Here is a 20,296-nt window from a genome sequence, read left to right on the forward strand (position 1 = left end):
TGGTTATCCAAGACTTTGGGCCATTTGAGAAGTGACTCCATTTTGCTTAGGAATGTGACAATAATTAGGGGATGGATTAGGCTAATTAGGAAGGGGTTAGAAGAATCTAGAAGGGGATTAAATTTTGCAAGTGGATTTGGTGGGTGAGGGAAAATAGGATTTTATTAAAATAAAAATTCATTTATTTCAATATGTGTGCAAGTTGCATTTGTAGGAAAATGCAAGTGGGGGGGGAGGATAATGATTTAAATAAATGTTAATTTAATTTATTTAAAAGAGGAAAAGGGGGATTTAATTAAATAAATAGATTTTATTTATTTAATTGATTTGTAATTTGATTTAATGAATTAACTAAAATAAATTGAATAATTTATTTAATTAATAGAAGAATGTTTGGGGATGAATTAATTAAATATTAATTTAATTAACTGATGGCTAGTGGATTTTTAATCAAATAAATACGAAATATTCATTTAATTAAAATGGACAGATTTATGTGACTACATTTGCCCCTCTTTGAGACGGTGCGGTTTATCGCGTCGTTTCAAAGAAAGAAAAACTGGTGTGAAGAAATGCCCCATAAAATGTAAATTTAATGGGTGGTATGCCCCCTCGAGAGATGGGTCGAAATTTTTTGAAAAATCGGGCGATCTCTCGAAAAAGAATGAAAATTGGCAGGGTGGTAGAAGAGAATAAGTTAGCAACGTGGGTGAAAAATAGAAGAAAACGGGGATAAAATGGAGAAACATCAAGCCAGTGAGTACCCTTAGGTCATGCAGGAGATACAGTGAAAATGTGGTGGTTGTTCTTTCGAGTGATGCTATACAAGTGATCAAAATTGGTTGGACAATCTGGTGCAATCAGTTTAATTGCCCCGATCAAGTCAAAGCATGACAGTTGATGCCAGTTGTTTGCTTGGACAAGATAAAGTCTGAGTAAGTGAATCAAAGTGACCTGATGGTGACTTAGGCAATTGATGCAATTGCCCGATGAAGTCAAGGTATATGAAACAAAAATACTCATTGAGACTTAGACAATTGATGTAATTGTCAGATGGATTGTGTTTGATTGGTTGATCAATTGATAGTGTGTGCATGTGATGGATGGTTGTGGGGAATCATGGCAGCCCCGTTGAGACTAGGCCATTATGATAAATGTCTGATGTAGTCTAGGATTACCATGATCGATTACCTGTTGAGACCCGAAGATACTTGATCAGAGTATCTGTTGATAGTCTAGGTGTGTGTGAGTCGATGTATCTGTGTAGACAGAGTAACTGGCTTGGCTTATTGGATGACTGAGGATGGGAAACACAATCCCTCCTATTTAGAGATGGATGGTGATGAACGTGGCTTGATTAGGTTGATTGGGACACGATGTAGGGTATGGGATGCTGATTATCGAGATGGGGAGGGTGAGGGGGGGGGTTCAATGTTAGATAGAAGAAATGGAAAACCTATGACTCATTCCTATGGAAGAAGAGGAAAATAGAGTATGCATTATTATGACTATGTATGAATGATATGCAGCTATTATGAATGTATGGATGGGTGGAATGCAACGAAATGCAATATATACAGATGAGATGACGATCCATAGTGCTCTATTTTCATCATTGAGCTTTAAAATGTTGGAAGAGAATACAAGCATCTTGACATAAAGATTCAAGATGACCAGAGTATTTCTTACATGGATTTTATATAGCAAGTTAATACAAGCAACTTGATATAATGGATCAAGTTGACCTGAGTATTGCTTGCGGAACAGACAAGGATTATCTCCTTTCGTGCATGACTTGGATCGTCCTCCTTGATCTTAGGCTGATCATATCCTGAGACAAGTGCATACCGTACTAAGAAAATAAAACCTTTATCCAATTTGGAGGAAGAGGAACCAAAGAATGAGCATTGTACCTGCAACCAAACAGTATATATACATAAAGAATAAAGAATAAGGATCCTTGGTAATGGTTCATGTCCATATGGTCGAGATATACGCTGTAGTCAGCAAGCCGTAGTGATCTATGATTGCATTTTGCATAAGATCATGTAGCTTGGTGAACTTCCCACGTAGACACCATTAGGACATGCCCCAGAACTTCATCGGAAATAATGCGCAAACGATACAAAACAATGCGGAAAGATCCCGATACTGATAAACAAACGATTGTACTCACAAATCAACCAAGTATTTGATAGCTTAACATAATTTTCTTGTCAAAGAAAACGTCACTTTTGTCTTTGTTTTGGTAAGGAAGGATGCATCCTTGTTTTTTAAAGACAGTTTCTGATTTGTTGGATGTGGATTGTGTGGTCGATTGATAAATGGTCATTGTGTGAGTACTGTGTTAATGTTGGTTTTGCATCTGCTTGAATGAATATGTACAAGGTGTTGCCATGTTTTTGTGTGATTTTTGATGGGTTTTTCGATGTTTTTGGATTTTGTGTAATAGTTTTTTGAATGTTTTTGGATTTTGTGAGTCATTTTTGAATGTTTTTGATATTTTGAGTCATTTTTGAATGTTTTTGGTATTTTGAGTCATTTTTGAATGTTTTTGGTATTTTCTGGTGATTGCCTGAATGAAGAGCGTAATGATATATAAGACAATGTAGAATCCACTTCCATCACGAGGGTAAGGGTATTGCCCCCAGTTTGTAGACCTGACTATGAAAAGGTGGGATGCTGGACGCGTGGAGTACTTTCTTAATTGCAGATCAAATAACAAGCCATAGTTTGGATGGATGGATGTGTGTATGTATGAATGTGATCGCAACAAGCCTGAAAGATACTGGAGCCATTATCTTTACGAGTGGCGCCTGTTTGCCAGGTTTTCACCATCGCACTTACCCAAGGTGCCACCAGAGTGGTTGTTCACCATTTGGATGCATGATTTTTCTTTACTTTTTGAATGTTTTTGTATTTCTTTAGGACATTTTTCTGAATGTTTTTGGTATTTTCTGATATGCAGGGGAGCCTGATGCTCTGTATACCTTAGGTATAAAACCGTTTGAGGTGCATGTTATTGATTGGATCTGCAAGCGGTTCTCCTTCTGATGTAGCCAACTGATATGCCCCGGACCCGAATACAGCAGTGACAACATATAGGCCCAACCAGTTTGATTCAAACTTGCCTTGATGTGCTCTGTTTGGTTGGTTGCGAGGATTCTCTCGAAGAACAAGATCACCGACCTCAAATGTACGAGATCTAACTCGGTGATTGTAGCTTCTACTCATGCGCTGCTGATAGGCTTTGAGGTGATTGTATGCAGCTTGTCGCTTCTCATCAAGTAACTCTAAGTCCTGAAGACGTGAGACTCTGTATGCTTCATCATCGATGAGATTATGCAAGGAAACTCGTAATGATGGTATCTCAACCTCAATAGGCAAGATAGCTTCAGCACCATAGACCAATGAATAAGGAGTTGCACCTGTAGGGGTTCGAATGCTAGTTCGATATGCCCATAGCGCTGGATTTAGTTGAACATGCCAATCACGGCCGGCATCATTGACTGTCTTCTTGAGGATCCTCAATATGTTTTTATTGGATGCTTCGGCCTGACCATTGCCTTGTGGGTAATAGGGAGTGGAAAAGCGGTGTTGGATATGAAATTTCTCACAAAGCTCACGGACATCCTGATTTTTGAAAGGAAGACCGTTATCTGTGATGATGGACATGGGCACACCATACCGGCAGATGATGTAGTTGAGGATGAATGAGGCGATCTGCTTGCCGGTGACTTGGGTAAGTGGAACAGCTTCGATCCACTTGGTGAAATATTCGGTGGCGGTAATAATGAATTTATGGCCGTTGGATGAAGATGGATGAATCTTACCCACAAGGTCAAGGCCCCATTGACAAAAAGGCCATGGTGTTGTGATTGGTTGCAGTTCTTGAGCTGGTGCATGTATTAGGTCGCCATGAACTTGACATTTCTTACATTTCCTGACAAAGTAGTAGGAATCCTTTTCCATAGATGGCCAATAGTATCCAGCTCGCATGATCTTCTTGGCTAGTGACGGACCACTTGAGTGAGTCCCGCAAATCCCTTCATGTACTTCTTCCAAAACCTTTGTTATCTCATCTTGTTCCAGACACCGAAGGAGAGTACCATCAAGACTACGTCGGTATAGGGTTTCGGCAATAATGGTATATCGAGCAGTTTGGCGAATGAAGGTTTTTCGTTGGTTATTTGATTGGTTGGGAGGAAGGGTGTGATCATGGAGATAGGTGTAGAACTCACCGTACCATGGGGATTCGGAACCAACAAGGCGACATATCATTTCAGATTCAGGGATATCATAAGCGGGGATCCAAAGCTGTTCTACCAAGAACTCGTAGCGTGTTGAATTCTGTGGAAGATCTAGGAGAGATGCGATAGTAGCCATAGCGTCAGCAGCTCGATTCTGATCTCTTGGTATTTGCTCAAAAGTGATAGTAGTGAATGATGTCTTTAGAGTGTCCACCATTTGTTTGTATGGCATGAGTTTATCATCCTTGGTCTGATACTCATATGTTGCTTGTCAAATGACCAGTTGGGAGTCGCCATATACTTGTAGTTCTTTTAATTTCCATTGTATGGCTAATCTGAGTCCTGTGATCAAGGCCTCATACTCTGCTATGTTGTTGGTGCATGGAAATGTGAGCCTGTAAGACTTCGGGATGCTGTCACCTTGAGGTGTGATAAACAAAATGCCTGCCCCCGAGCCGTGCCTAGTGTATGACCCATCAAAATATAACTTCCATGGTTGTGCTGTTGTGATCATGAATATCTCTTCATCTGGAAAATTGGAAATGAGAGGATGATCGCCTATGAGTGGTGCATCGGCCAACTGATCTGCAATAACTTGCCCTTTGAAAGCTTTACGGTCCACATACTCAATATCAAATTCACTTAGAATCATTACCCATTTGGCCAAGCGACCTGTCAATGCTGTTTTGCTAAGTAAATACTTGAGTGGATCAATCTTTGCAATGAGTTGCACCTTGTGTGTTAACAGATAGTGCCTCAGTTTAGTGGCTGCCAAGATTACTGCTAGGCAAGCTCGCTCAATAGGTGTGTAATTGAGTTCATAGCCCACCAGTGTGCGAGAGATGTAGTATACAGCACACTCTTTTCCTTCTGCATTATGTTGTGCCAGTAGTACACCTAATGCTGTACTTGTCACTGAGATGTAAAGTAACAACGGTCTACTTGGATCTGGTGGCATCAACAATGGTGGATTCATGAGATAGTCTTTAAGCGTCTGAAATGCTTGCTGGCATCGAGCATCCCACTGAAAGCGGATGTTCTTGTGTAGCAAGTGTGTGAATGGGTGACACTTATCAGCCAATTGTGCAATGAATCTTCAGATGGATTGAAGCCGTCCTTGTAGTGTCCTTAGCTGACTGATATTCTTTGGAGGTGGCATGTCCATGATTGCCTTAACCTTTGCTGGATCGACCTCAATGCCTTTGCTTGAGACAATGTATCCTAGAAGCTTCCCGGAGGTCACTCCGAAGACACATTTCTTTGGGTTGAGTCGAACATGGTATTGTTCCAGTCTATCAAAGATTCTCTCTAATATGTCCAAATGACCTTCTCTAGTGAGTGATTTTGCTAGTAAATCATCCACATAATCTTCCATTATAGTATGCATCATGTCATGGAAGATGGTGGTCATTGCTCTTTGATAGGTCGCTCCTGCATTCTTTAGACCAAAAGGCATTACATTCCAGCAGTATGTGCCCCATGGACATGTGAAGGCTGTTTTATGTTGATCTTCGGGTGCGATCTTTATTTGATTGTATCCTGAAAAGCCATCCATGAGTGAAAGCATGGCATGTCCTGCTGTTAGATCCACTATGATGTCAATATTTGGTAGGGGAAAGTCATCCTTAGGACATGCTTTATTTAGATCTCTGAAGTCTGTACAAATGCGGATGCCCCCTTTTGGTTTGCCAACTGGCACAATATTGGAGATCCATTCTGCATAATCAATTGGCCTAATGAAACCAACATCTAGGAGTTTCTTAAGTTCGGTTTTGACTAGCACGGCAATCTGAGGATGCATCTTACGAAGCTTCTGCTTGACAGGTTTGGCTCCTTTTGCTACTATGAGATGATGCATGACTAAGTCAGGGTCAAGCCCAGGCATGTCTGCATATGACCATGCGAAGTTGATTTGACGCTTCTGGAAGAACTCTATAAATTGAGGCTGTTCCCCTGGAGTGAGAAGAGATGCCAGATGTATGATATGAGGGTTTTCAGGAGTCCCCACATTATATTCATTGGTCTCCTCAATGAGGATCGTTGATCGTTCCTGTTGTGTACTAGCAGGGAGAATGTCAAACCCTTCATCCTCAGGCGCCTCAGAGAGGTTTTCACCATTGGATACGCTCTTGCTTTTTACTTTTGTCGAATCAAACAGCGCCACAGTGTGGTTTTCACTGGAAGATCCATGTTTTATTGTTATATTTTTGCAGCTGAAAGGTTTGGCATCCGCCCCGAAGTATGCTGCGCTATTAAGTTCAATGGCGAATCCAGCTTTGTGATCCCCGCTTGGTAGATTATCCCTTAATTCCAAAAAGTCAATGATAGCCTCATCGTTCTGGAAGAGGTCAAGACATGGGGGATTTGGTTGGTTCCATTCAATGAGTTCAGGGTGGATAATGGGCATTACTTCATCGATTAAGTTAAGTGCGGGTGATGTATCAGTGAGGGTTAAGACGGTGTGGTGAAGGTCATTGATAGTACTCTCCCTGTCAGAATCAGGCGTAGGATGAGACGTAGGGTCTGTGGAAGATGTTTCCAGCTCAGGTACCCAAGTGGTCTTTATCTGTGCTTCTCCATAAACAGGGATGTCTTTGCGTGGTGGAGGTGGTGATGTGTCTTCCTCATCTGAAGTATTGAGCTGCACTGAATCAAATTCCCACTCATGTGAGTCAGTCTCTGAATCACTCTCCAGCATCCGATTGCTATACCATACTGGGATGTCTTTGGAGTTAAATACGGCAGGTGTGATTGGTTTATGTATCTTTGTAGTGATCGGTGCTGCAGGAACCATGATGGGGTTTAAAGGATTTGTTACTGGAAGTATTGGTAATGGTGACTCAGTGGTTTCTGCTGGAACGACTGGTGCCATATATGTTGCTGCGGGTTCCAATACAGTTGCTGCTGCTATTGATGTTATTGATGGGATTACTGGTGTGATTGGTGGGATGGTTGGTATTGTAGATGGTTGTGGTGGGTTTGTGAGCCTCGATGGGGCAGTGGCAATATTGCTGGATGGTGCTTTGATTATGAAAGGCGTCCTTTTTATAGCAGGTGGGCAAAATGGTTTGCTGGGTTTGCCTTTGAATCTGAGTTTAGGCAGGACTTCTTTGTCAAAGCCTAGGCCTGTATTACCTTTGGGCTTGAACTCTGGCAGTAGTGGTTCGTGTTGTCCTTGTTTGCAGGATCCCAAAGCACTCTGACCATCATACCCCATTCTTTGCATAATGAGGAGGCCTTTACCATACTGCTCCGTAGGAAGTGTAACTTGCGGTTTGTCAATGGTGATGGGATCTTTATAGATCCAGTCCGCCAGGTCCTCATCTTGTGTTTCTTCCTCTTGACTCTTTCCAAGGATGAAAGGCGTTAAGGCACATGCTGGCGTGATTAGTGGTTGCTGGAGTAACTGATGTGGTTTACCACGTGTTCTAGGAGAAGTGGGCATTTGTCCCACACAAAAGAGCTGACTCAAGTTGTATTCTCCAGGACCTTCCTCTGCGACTTTCATCTTAAGCTTTTCTTGCTTGGGTATAGGAGTGTTTGAACTGGCAAGAGAGGCGGGATTTACATATGATGTGGAGGAAATGGCTTCCCTATTATTAGGAACAGTAATCTCTGGTTGATGGCTGATATTATGGCAAAATGCAAAGGGATTTGCATCGCCCAGGATTGTGATCTCTGCACCATTATGTGGGAACTTGATACATTGATGGTAGGTAGATGGAACAGCTTGCATGGCATGTATCCAAGGTCTCCCTAATAATAGATTATATGGCAGACGAAGGTCCAGAACCTGACAAATGATATGCTTTACCACAGGGCCCACTCGGATTGGTAGTACCACGGCTCCTTTGGATGAACGCTCTGCATCATCATAGGCCTTGATGGTGATCTTCTTGCGAGGATCCACTGATTCTATTGCATATCCCAATGCTGTGACCAACTGTAGTGTGCAAATGTTTAGGCCTGCTCCATTATCGATCAAGACTCGCTTGATCCTGTGTCGGTTGACAAAGCCTTCAATGTGGAGTGAGGCGTTATGAGGTTGCTGGAAGGAAGAGTTGTCACTTTCGAAAAAAGTGAGACAAGGTGATGACTTTAGATTTCCAACCATGGCTTGAAATTGGTCCGTGTTCAGGTTTGCAGGGACTGACGCCTCTTGGAGTGCTTGATCCAAGATAGTTTTATGAGATGGTGACAAGCGTAATAGCTCTAAAATGGATATAAGCGCAGGCGTTTTGTCTAATTGTTCCACAAGATTGTACTGCTTTGGGATGGAGGTGGTGCCTTGTGGAGCTGCCTTTATGGTGACCTTGCCACGACGTGTAACAACATTGCAATTTGAGGTGGGATTTTTGAAGGTGATAGTTGCAATTTGTTCACTGGCATCATACAGGTGATTGACAGTGTAATTATACGCAGCTTGCGTATAATCAGTGGTATCAGGACCTCGTCTGGACGTGGAAGGACCCCTTTGATCTTGCGATGGAAGTGGATTTTTGAACATTTGATGATCATTATTGGTTGTTTTTGGGTCATGCCCTTCAATTTCAATTTCTCGTTGCCTTGACCGTGATCGAGTTTGAGCCATTTTGTTTGCAAGTTTGTTTTGAAGTTGATTGAAGATGATGATGAGTGGTGATGAAATGAAAGATTGATTGGTTGGTGATTTGTGTTGTATGGGGATCTCTAGAACTTTAAGGTAGATGTAACCGAAATTCCTTCTTTGAATTGCTTGCTTGTTTTGATAAGTTTGGATGTGATAAGGTGTAGAGAAATCTGAGATGTGTTACAGATTTAACTACCTAGCAATGAGAGGATTCACTCATGAACTAGTTTTAACCTGCGTAGATGTGTCTCTTAGGATGAGCTTATCCTAGATGTAGAAACAATCTAAAAAGTGATGTGATGTGTTTTGATTTCAAGCAATATCTAAAAGGGAATCTTGGGACAAGAACCTCTTAATGTTTTGAGAGTTTTGAGATGGATTGATGATGAAATGATGATGGATGAGAAAGATGATGGATGAAAATGTTTTCAACTTCAATAAAAACTTTGTGTTATAAACGGGACAAACTCTATTTCTTCCCTTTCAGGCGTTGGTGGCACTTCTCGAGCTGTGTTGTAGGTGATACAGATGTTTGGGAAGAAGTTGGGATCTATCTTTCCTCCTTGATTTTTGTGATAACTCAGAGCTCTATATTGCATAAAAGCTTTGCGGTTCAATGATTCTGAATCAAACTCGTTTGTTTTACCTTGAAGGTACAGACGCATGCGATGTAGAAAGACTCTATGTGAGACAAAGATTTTTCTATTGAGATAGAAGAATTTCCTCCTTTTTATTAAAGCCTTTGAGCTCAATGGTCTTCTTTTCAAGGTAATATTCTGATGACCCTTCTTCTTTCGCAAGATGTGAAGAATGGTCATAAAAGTTGTGACTCTTCGTTGTTGGCACTGTGTTTTTGGTATTTTTGGTTGTGTTGACAGATGTTGGATGAATACTTTGTTTTTGGGATTGATTTTCTGATTTTTCTTTGACAAGAAAACAAAGCAAGCACACAAACACAGAATTGTAGCCTCAAAGGCACAAATGAGTATGGGTCTAGATCAACCCAATCCTTGGACTTGTTTTTGACCCTTCCTTTAGATTTATTTTAAGGTGTATTTCCAAAGCCTGAAGTCGGCTCAATTTGCACTAGGTCTGTAAAACGAACACACTTCAAACACTCTTTATCCCTATGGTCAGATGGCCAGTTGTGATAAATTTAGCCCACATCTTGATATTTCTTCGACTTTGGTACTACATACCTTATGAATCCCGCCGTGGCAGGTAAGGATGTGATATACTAAGTCTTGCGCGAGCATAACAAATAGATGATCCCTATGATGGGGGAGTCACCACTTTTATCAAGCCATAAGTGACCTTTCAAAAAGCTATGTTTCTACTCAAGGAAATATGTATGGTGAGTATCTTGGGAGCAAAACCATCTATGCTCTTGCACTAAATTATACCTCAAATATCCTCAATCAATAGAACAGGTGGGCTACTACTTAAAGGTGTTTAGTCATGTTCGATGGCTTTGGACATAAGTTCATTCTGCAGTGACTCACTTAAGAGCCTTGTAACTGGTGGTGGGGCCCATTTGTCCTTTCGGCCAGTTACACTGTAGGATCAGCTATACCCAAGGCTACAGCTTTCGCTCTCACCTGATTTCTATAGCGGCTCGAAGGATTTACCGCTCGAGGTCGTTCCCAAGAGTATCGATCCCTTGGCAGGCCTCTCTTAAAAAGATAAAATTTGAGCGTTACTAACACTTTTCTCTTGCACCTAGGACCACGAGAGCCAAGGGAGAGGATAGTGTGTGTTAGAAGTAGGACCACTCGACTGACTTTTGTGCACAAGCGTGCCAAACACGAAATTCAGTTGTTCTTTTTAATCCAACATTTGCAAAGATGATCTAACTATTTGGAGATGTTGCTCCAACAGTCATGGTGTTCTTTTTAACTTCAAAAAGCAATGTGTTTTGTAATCTATAAGTTGAAAGTCCTGGTCAACTTAATGAAAAACACGATTGCATGAAGGAAAATTTGTTTTTGCCAAAAATAAAGACAAGTGGATTGTTCTTTTTACTGCACCAAATTTTCGAAGTGTGGATTGTGATTTTTAAGTCCCAATTGATGCAACAAATAAAGTTTGTTTGGTTGATTTTAAGCACCAAAACAAAATGTATCCCTAACTAGAAAACAATGAAACTATTTTTTTTTGTGTTTTTAAGTTCTTTTTAAGCACTAAATAAAAAATTTTGTGATTTTTGTTGTGTTGTTAACCTGCACAAAGAAAAGAAACAAGTTAAGAAAATTAATGCTCACAGGGGGGCTTCCACAAGCCTAATTTTTGATTTTTTTCGGTTACAAGTCCCTTTGGGCGACACTCTGTCGCAATAGCGCTATTCTGTGTTTTTACAGAAGCGCTAATTAATACGAAAGCGCTAGTCTGCGTGAGCAGAAGCGCTAATTTACACAGTAGCGCTTAAAGAAAAGAAAATCCCGAGAAGACAAAAGCGCTAGAATTGAGTCAATAGCGCTGAAACGGTGACAATAGCGCTGGAATGTTGTCAATAGCGCTGAAACATTTTCAATAGCGCTACTTTAGGGTCAATAGCGCTAAAAGAAATTTTTCAATAGCGCTAAAACGCGTTCAATAGCGCCGAAGCGCGACCTGTGTGGCAATTTCAACAAGAAAAAAAATGTTAATTTCAAAAATGAAGATCAGAAGGTTGCGTGTTCGATTCACGTCGGGTTCACCAAATGATGCCCTCCTAAATGGCACAATGTTAGTTTAAGATCAAACAACACAAAACACACAAGATGTTAGAGTTAATCAATCAAAAACTAAAACATGAAGGCATTCCAAAGGAGACACTAAAAACACATGCTAATGAATCTAACTAAAGAAGTAAGACCATGAGATATCTCCAACTATCTCTTAACATGATATTAGCTCCTTCTCCCTTGTTCCTCTCCTCTCCAAGTTCCAAAATAGTGTAGCTCTCAGCAGCTTTTTGCACTATGGATGCTTATGGAGGATTGAGATTTGTAGAATAGCTCCAAACATGAAATGAAAAGCTATTTTAATGCTAAAATGAAGTATTTTACCAAAAAGACAAGAGATTAGATTGTTTATGCTAAAATGCTCTCTAAAATGTCTATAGTCTAAATGCATACAAGTTTTCAGGATCTGGATTATGAAGGAATGGGCTCTATTTATAGGAAAAATGGAGCAATGGATGGCCAGGATTGAAAGGTTTAATCAAGGGTCAAGCTTGAAAGTTGGGGATCCATGTGCACAATTGGCACCAATGAAATGGTGACAAGTGTCAACACAGGATTGGGTTGAGAGAAGAGGTTGGAGGCATTAAAGGCCTGAGAAGACCTCATGGTTATCTAAAGGCTAAGAGTCAAGCCTAAATTAGGATTACCCACTGGATTAGGAATTAATCCAAGGATAAACCTTTGTGCAAATGATTAAGAGATAATCATGGTCAAAGCATTAAATGCTTGATGAGACCTTTGTGGTTGGATAGAGGTTGAGTCAAAACAAATGTTTTAACCATGTGGGAGAGTTGAATTAACCATTGATGGTTATTGGAGACTTTGTGGATTAAGTGGTTGAAAGTTGGAAGCCTTTAATGGTTTTCAAAGACTTTGGGGTTTTTGGTGGTTGAAGGTTGAAAACCTTCAATGGTTATCCAAGACTTTGGGCCATTTGAGAAGTGACTCCATTTTGCTTAGGAATGTGACAATAATTAGGGGATGGATTAGGCTAATTAGGAAGGGGTTAGAAGAATCTAGAAGGGGATTAGATTTTGCAAGTGGATTTGGTGGGTGAGGGAAAATAGGATTTTATTAAAATAAAAATTCATTTATTTCAATATGTGTGCAAGTTGCATTTGTAGGAAAATGCAAGTGGGGGGGGAGGATAATGATTTAAATAAATGTTAATTTAATTTATTTAAAAGAGGAAAAGGGGGATTTAATTAAATAAATAGATTTTATTTATTTAATTGATTTGTAATTTGATTTAATGAATTAACTAAAATAAATTGAATAATTTATTTAATTAATAGAAGAATGTTTGGGGATGAATTAATTAAATATTAATTTAATTAACTGATGGCTAGTGGATTTTTAATCAAATAAATACGAAATATTCATTTAATTAAAATGGACAGATTTATGTGACTACACTACGAATGACCTTCTTCGGAATTTTAAAGCACATCATTAAAAAAACCAGGATCGTCGAGACTACTGATTTGAGCATAAGTAATCTTCTAGTTGAAGTGAGCCACCTTCTCTTCGATCATTCTAATTTTCCCAAACAACTATCCACCAACTTTTTTCAAAGATTTGATTGACACGCTCTAGCAAAAAGTGGAGTACCAAGGAATCTTCATGTAGATTGCTAGCCTTAATATCGAAAATTATTGAGATCTCTCTTTGCTTGTCCGATTTGTATTGAAAAAAAATTTATTTGACTTCAACCAATTAATATGTTGACCTAAGGCTTCATAGTAGTTGTTTAGAGCCTTTTTAATACATCTTGGCACTCTCAAAGAAGCTACCTCAAAAATGATAGTGTCATGTTTGCAAGTTGTCGGTGTGTGGTGGCTTCCAATCCTGCAACAATTTTTACCCCTTTCCATTTACTTGCTCTACTCAAATTCTAGATAAGTCTCCCTAATGCCTCAGTGGGAATAATACAAAGAAAGGGTGACAATGGGTCCCCTTGTCTTAAACCTTTGGACGCTTGGAAGAAACCTTGCAGGCTTCCATTGACTAAAATTGAAAACCATGACTCGGAGGAGAGATATTCTTTCACCCAATCAATCCATTTAGGACAAACCAAATTTATCGAGAATCTGAAATAGGAATTATCTATCTACCATGTCGTATGCCTTATGAATGTCCAATTTAATTAAAATTAAATCCACTTTAGACTTTCTGATAGTGTGGATTGCTTTGTGAGCAATAATTATATCGTCCACAATTGACTCATTTCGAACAAACCCACTCTATAATCCTAAAATAATGTTTACCAATAGATGTTTCATTCTTTGTACTATTACTTTAGCAATAACCTTATACACTATGTTTCACAGAGAGATTGGTTGAAAATCCCCAAATGATTTGACATTCTCCACTTTGGGAATCAACACAATTAAGTGCAGTTTAATTCTTTGACCACTATAGATTCCTTCCTAGATTCTTCCAGCACCTGCCAAAGATCTGGACCTACTAAATCCCCAAAAAATTGAAAGAAAAAAGTCAAAAATTCATTGAGCCCCAGATCTTTATCTCCTTCCACTGAGAATGTTGCTTTCCTCACTTTCTCCAACTGTACTTATTTGCACAAAACCTCATTTTGTTCATCCAAAATTAGATGAGGGATGTTTTGAACCAAATCATGTTGCATAGGCCCAACACTCACAATTAATTTCGATAGCAGATTCTTAAAATATTCAACTGCCTCTATGTTAATGTCATATGTGGAAGTTAGTTTGTTACCTTGACCATCAATAATTTCAATGATTTTTTTTCAAGATCTTTTTTCCTTAAAATAATTATTGAAATATTTAGTATTTTTGTCTCCCGCTTTCAATCAACATTCCCTCGACTTTTGCATCCAATAGATTTCCTCTCGAGCAAGAATTTTTGCATATTTTAATTTTAGACTTTTATCCTCCCAATATGTCTCTTATGTCGCACCTCCATTCATGATTCTCTCTTGAACTACTTTTAGGCCCTCTTCTACGTTTGTTTTTCTCTCATATATATTCCCAAACTTGAGTATGTTCCACTCCTTCGAATTTTCTTTGATGTATTGTAACCTTTTGAAGAAAACAAAGGCTTTCGTTTCATCAACTAGCGATGCCTCATACCACCACCGAGCAATCAAATCTTTAATAATGTTGTCTCATAGCCACATTTCCTCAAATTTGAAAAAACAAAGAGCAGGAACCTTATCCATTTGAAGTAGTAATTCCACAAAAAAGTGGTCTGAGGTTGTCAATGGAAGCCTCAAATGTAAGGGGTTTTGCAACCTAATCACCACCCACAAAGAATTTGTCCATCTTTTATGCGATATGAGATTCACCCCATCTTCTATTTGTCCATGTGAAAGAAACAATTTTTTGTCTTTATCTCCCATAAACAATTCCTTGTGATAAAGTTTTGGAAAGCATGCTGAGAACCACCTAACTCTTATTTCCCCCCCCCCTCTTATCTACTATCTCGAGAGTTGAATTGAAATCACCCCCCAAAGATGACTAATGAATTCTCTAAGCTCTGTAACACCTCCAAAAATTGTTTCCACACTTCAACTTTCTTTTTGAGTTGTAAAGGTCCATAAATATTCACCACAAAGAAGTCGCAATTGAGGATATAGGAGTGGATTTCAACAATCTTGTAATGTTTAGAGACGAGCCAGACTTTGAGACCAATAGTAATTAGTTTCCATAAAAAAGCCAAACCATCTACAACCCCGTCCACCTCTACAAAGGATCCTTTCCACAAGCGCCAATATCTTAGTAAGTTTTCCATTTCCTCACTGCCAAGTTTCATTTCTTGCAAAAGCACCAAGTCTCGACATGTTTGATCAAGACCTTTCTTGACCAGACACCTTTTGTTGGGGGTATTGCAACCCCCGACATTCCAACTAAGGATTTTCATGGCTCCTTGGAAAGGGTAACGTCCTTCCCCACAAACAGTTTGCTTTGACCTTTAGCACAACCTGCAATCTCCAACCTTATTTTATTTGTCTTTCTTCCCTTGGATCTCTTTTCTCTCATTTTTTATTTTCCCAATCTTTGCACTTGATTAACCAATATTTCTATTTTCCATGATGCCTTCTTCATCTACTAAAAACCACTCATCCTCTTCTTCCATGGAATCCCACTCTTCATCCTCTTTACCTGAGTGCACTGCATCCAATACCCTTTGGATGTCTCCATTCATTGTCTCACTCTCACCTTGCCACACCATGTCAGACTGACTTTCCCTTCCTACACTCGAAACTCCATTACCAATCACTCTCATGAATCTTACCACTTTTGTAATTGCTTCTCCCACCAAAGATACCATTTGCTCATTTCAATTACATACCTTGGAGGTTTTATCCTTGTGAGCGATATTAATCTCCTCATGGCTAAAAGAAATATCCCTCCTATCACTCTTTAAAATTTCACCCATATTCTTAGCCAAACTTTTCTCATATCCCTTACCCACTACTTCCATATCTTCATCCATATCCTCCCTTGGTGGTGTGTCCAGTGTTTGGTCCTTACAAGGGATTTGCTTTTCTCTGATATTATTTAAATGGGCTCCATTCTCCACGTCCCCTTTGTTTTCCTAAGCTATCATAGGCTTATTAATATCACCATTACTCTGCTCACTCAACCTAGATGAAATATTGAACAATTTATTTACTACATCTTCCCCAACTAGAGATTTCCCTTTGTCATCAACAATACATTCCTCTTCTACATGCCCATCTCTATTACATTTTTTACAGTGTTCCAAATTTTCTTGCACTTCAATCTGTTGTTTCTAGACACCAACATTTGTTCTAATGTCCACTACTTTAGGCATGGTAGCATGATGTTTCCAACTAATGCAAATTTGGGCATACATGCTAAAATCCTTGGTTTCTATAACTTCATCAACCTTGATGAAAAACCCTAATTTGTTCCCAATACTTTTGAGAAATTCATTGTTCCAATATTCCCTAGGAAAATTATACAACCTGATCCAGATGGGAATCTCCTCCATATTTGCCTTTAGCAAGTTAAAATTTGGTCCCCAACCTTTGATATACATCCTTCTCTCACCCACAAAGAAAAGGTCCATTCTTTAAAACCTAGTTTTAAGCACTACCAATTTTAGCAATAACTATCAAACTTGAACTTCCAATTATGTTCACACCATTTCTTAACCCTAATAAACGTCAGCCAGTCACCTAACCATTTAATGAAAAAGCCTTCTCTTTTGGCATGGCCACCAAATCATTCCAAGCCTGACTGTCAAGGTAAAAGGAAAGAACAATGTCTTCTTTAGTAGGGTCACATACCTTTGGCAATTCATAGGTTTTCTGGACTTTCTTCAGTCTTCATTCCTTCTCACTTACTTTCTCCCACCCACTATTAGGTCCTTCCATGAGATTGTCAAAACCTCTGAAAACATGGGTATTATTGCTTCTGCCCCACCCCATCTTATGCATAGGAAAATCACTTCTAGCCCAAAAACCTCCATTCTCGGGCCTTTTATTCTGATCCTCCCAAATCAACCAAGGTGTTTCCAAGAGGAAAAACGAGTTTGATGTTGATTCCATTCATTATCCCTCATTGAAATCTTCTAAATCCATCTTTAGCTGCAACCCTAGCCTTCTTCGCATCGCCATCCCCTATTCTCTCATGTATAGATAGTTAATCATATATTTAATTTTTTAAAACGTTATTTAGATTTATTAAATTTGTGTAAGTATTACATTATTATACATAATATATAAATAATAAATTAGACACCTAAAACTTTTAAAATTTTATTTATTTATTTTAATAATATTACATTATAATATATAATATATAAATAATCAATTTATATATATTTTATAGAAATTTAAATAATATTATTATTTAACTTTTTTTAATGAATAGGTGTGTCTGATTCTATTACAAATAAAAATATAGATATTCACACAAAATAATGGAGGACACAAGGTTGGTCCTCAAAGTCACACGAGTAGTGCTCGAAAAACAAGAACATTGCAATTATTATAATAGTCACTAAGTGGTGGGAGCAACACTAGTGAGAGGTGGATGGGGTCTCGATCATCTAGTTTACCCCATACATTAGTAAGTTCTAGGGTGATGTAAGGAATAGACCTCCCCTTGTTTGTCTTATCTTCTCCCTTTTCCTTGTCTCTATCATCATTCCACACTAGAGAAATAGCCAAAACTAACTAAAGGACCCACTTTGAAGACTCTAGCCAACCACTACCACCACCATTCGACGTCTAATCATTGCCACCACTGACCTTGCCTTGTCTAAGGGCCATCTAAAGGAAGCCCCTACAAATGGAGGCAAAGCAAAGCAATGCTAAGATGAATTGCTCTTGCCACTAGAGTGATGACAAGGTGCCTAAGATCTAAGGGATCGCAAATGCCAAGCTAAGAAGCTTTGGTTGTAGGAAGCAAAATAGACTAGGGGTATCCTAGCCACGGTGCATGGAGCATCCTAGCCACGGTGCATGGAGCATTACCCCAATTATCAAATAATTCTTGAAGGTGAGTAACCTCCAAAGCCACCTTATTGGCTTGAACTTGAATGTGAAGCATGACATTAGAACAAACAGTAGCTTTAATGAAAAGCTAAACAATAGTGTCAATAGAGTTATGAAAAAAATAACAACCTTTTCGTCTTTCTATAAGGAAAATAAAATATCCACCTTGAAAGTGTGTCAAATATGGGTATACTTGCAAGGTATGTGAGGCTAATCCCTTGAGAGAGCCATGTGTCAAAAAGGTTTTGGTCTAAAGGGGCAAAAAAAGTCATGAATCGAACTCCAAAGTTGTTGAGCACAATGACAAAACCAAAAGAGGTGTTTGAAGGTCTCAATTTGTCCACAAAATGAATAGCGAGGGCCTAGAACACCCATATGCCAAAGATGAGAGCCCATTGACAAGCTTTGGAAAAGAATACATTAGGCAAAATGGGTGAGCTCAGGCTCAATGACTATTGACCCAATATTGTGGTACCAGTGTTGCCAATTTGATAAACGTGACTGCAAATGCCACCATAAATTCAGAGTAGGCACCATAGGAAGATGGAGAAAAAGCCAATGGTAACCCAAATCTGGCTCGTAATATATATTGATAAATAATATTAGGTGTTTAGTTTATATAAAATTTTATATTATAATTATATTTATTATATAATGTAAATACTAAATATATTTTAATATAAGATAAGATATAAATTTAAATATATTTGTTATTTAATTTTATACATAATATTATATTATAATTATAAAATATATAAATAATCTCCTCTACTCTTGCGAGTGTTGCTTTATCTATTGGATGCGATTGCCACAGTCTGTTGTAGCCTTTGCATATTTGTTCTGGTGATATGGAGGGTTTCATTAGGTGCGTCGTCTCTCCCTGTGTCTTTTGCTCTTCTTCAGATTGTGGTGAAATTTTCTATTTTCTCGCTATGTAGGGGGATTTTTCCAAATCTATTTCAAATGGTTTGCTCTCCTTGTGTGAGATGGGCTCTTCTAGGGTTTCTAATGCAGATGTTCTTCTAGATGGCAAGTCTTATTGGTGCAGGAGCACCTAGGCCTCATTTTCAACACAGGTTTGAGAGTAAGTTTGATTTTCGTTAGCTTCGAGTGGGAATGGTTGTTTAAGTTGTTTTTGTGTTGCTTTAAGTTGTTTGGATGAGTTTTGAACTCATTGTGAGGTTTTGTTTTCCTGTTTTCATCTTTTGCTCAAAATTGCTAGTTTTGGAGTTGCCTGGCAAAATGTTGTAAAAAGTGAGTTTTTAGTGTGATTTTGTTTTGAAAAGGTCTAGGCATGTTTTGTGTTTGGTTTGTAGGTGTGAGAAGTGTTCTTAGGTGTTTTGTGGGTTTTGAGTTCAACCCTACACCTTCTAGGCATAAAAGTTGTCATTTTAAGCATAAAAAATGTCAAATTTAGTGTGCTTGGACATGTACCTGTCCATACAGGAGGTTAACCAACCTGGAATGGTATTTATTCTCTTGTTGGAACTATTGTAAGGGTTGTTCAATCGGAGTTATCAATCATTATGAAAGTTTGCACTCATTTTTTCTTGTTTTTCCCTAGTTTTTAACTTGATGTGAGCAGCAGTCCGTACACCTGCTGTACTTTTCCGTACTGTTCTTGAATTTTCAGTTTCTACTATGTTTTCTTAGACTTCTCCCTTTGGTGGCATTAAATTTGATTAAGTTTTGAGGTTGTAGCAAAATTGGTTTGATTTGACAGATTCACTGCCCTGTCTAGGAATTTGGGCAAGGATGCTTGACCAACTTGGTTTCTTGAAGTCCTAAAATGTTCATGGCTTCTCAAGAACCAGTTGGTCAATTTGTAAATTATGTAAATATGTGTTTTGGCTTCAAGAGTGCAGGTACAAGGAGTTTTGTGGCCATGGAGCCCTAGGCAAGTATGCCATTTGGCTAGGGTCTTGCATAAGTTTGATGCTTTGCTCTCCCATAGAAATTGCATTCTTTTGGTGCACAGACTTGTTTGAATGTCCAAGTGTTATATGCAAGCAAAGAGGCTTCCTAAGCCTGGAAAATGAGGGTTATATGTTTCAGTTTGGTGAATTGTAAACCAAAACAGTGAGTCACTGTTTGGTAGTAGTTTTTCTTCCTTGTTTGCTCTCCACCATTCATTGGTGTGTGAAAACCTCTGTCAATACCTTGTTTGTTTGAAAACAAGAACAAAGAGAGGTGTAAGCCATTCCCA

Source organism: Cryptomeria japonica, chromosome 9 (assembly GCF_030272615.1).
Source record: "Cryptomeria japonica chromosome 9, Sugi_1.0, whole genome shotgun sequence".
Lineage (NCBI taxonomy): Eukaryota > Viridiplantae > Streptophyta > Pinopsida > Cupressales > Cupressaceae > Cryptomeria > Cryptomeria japonica.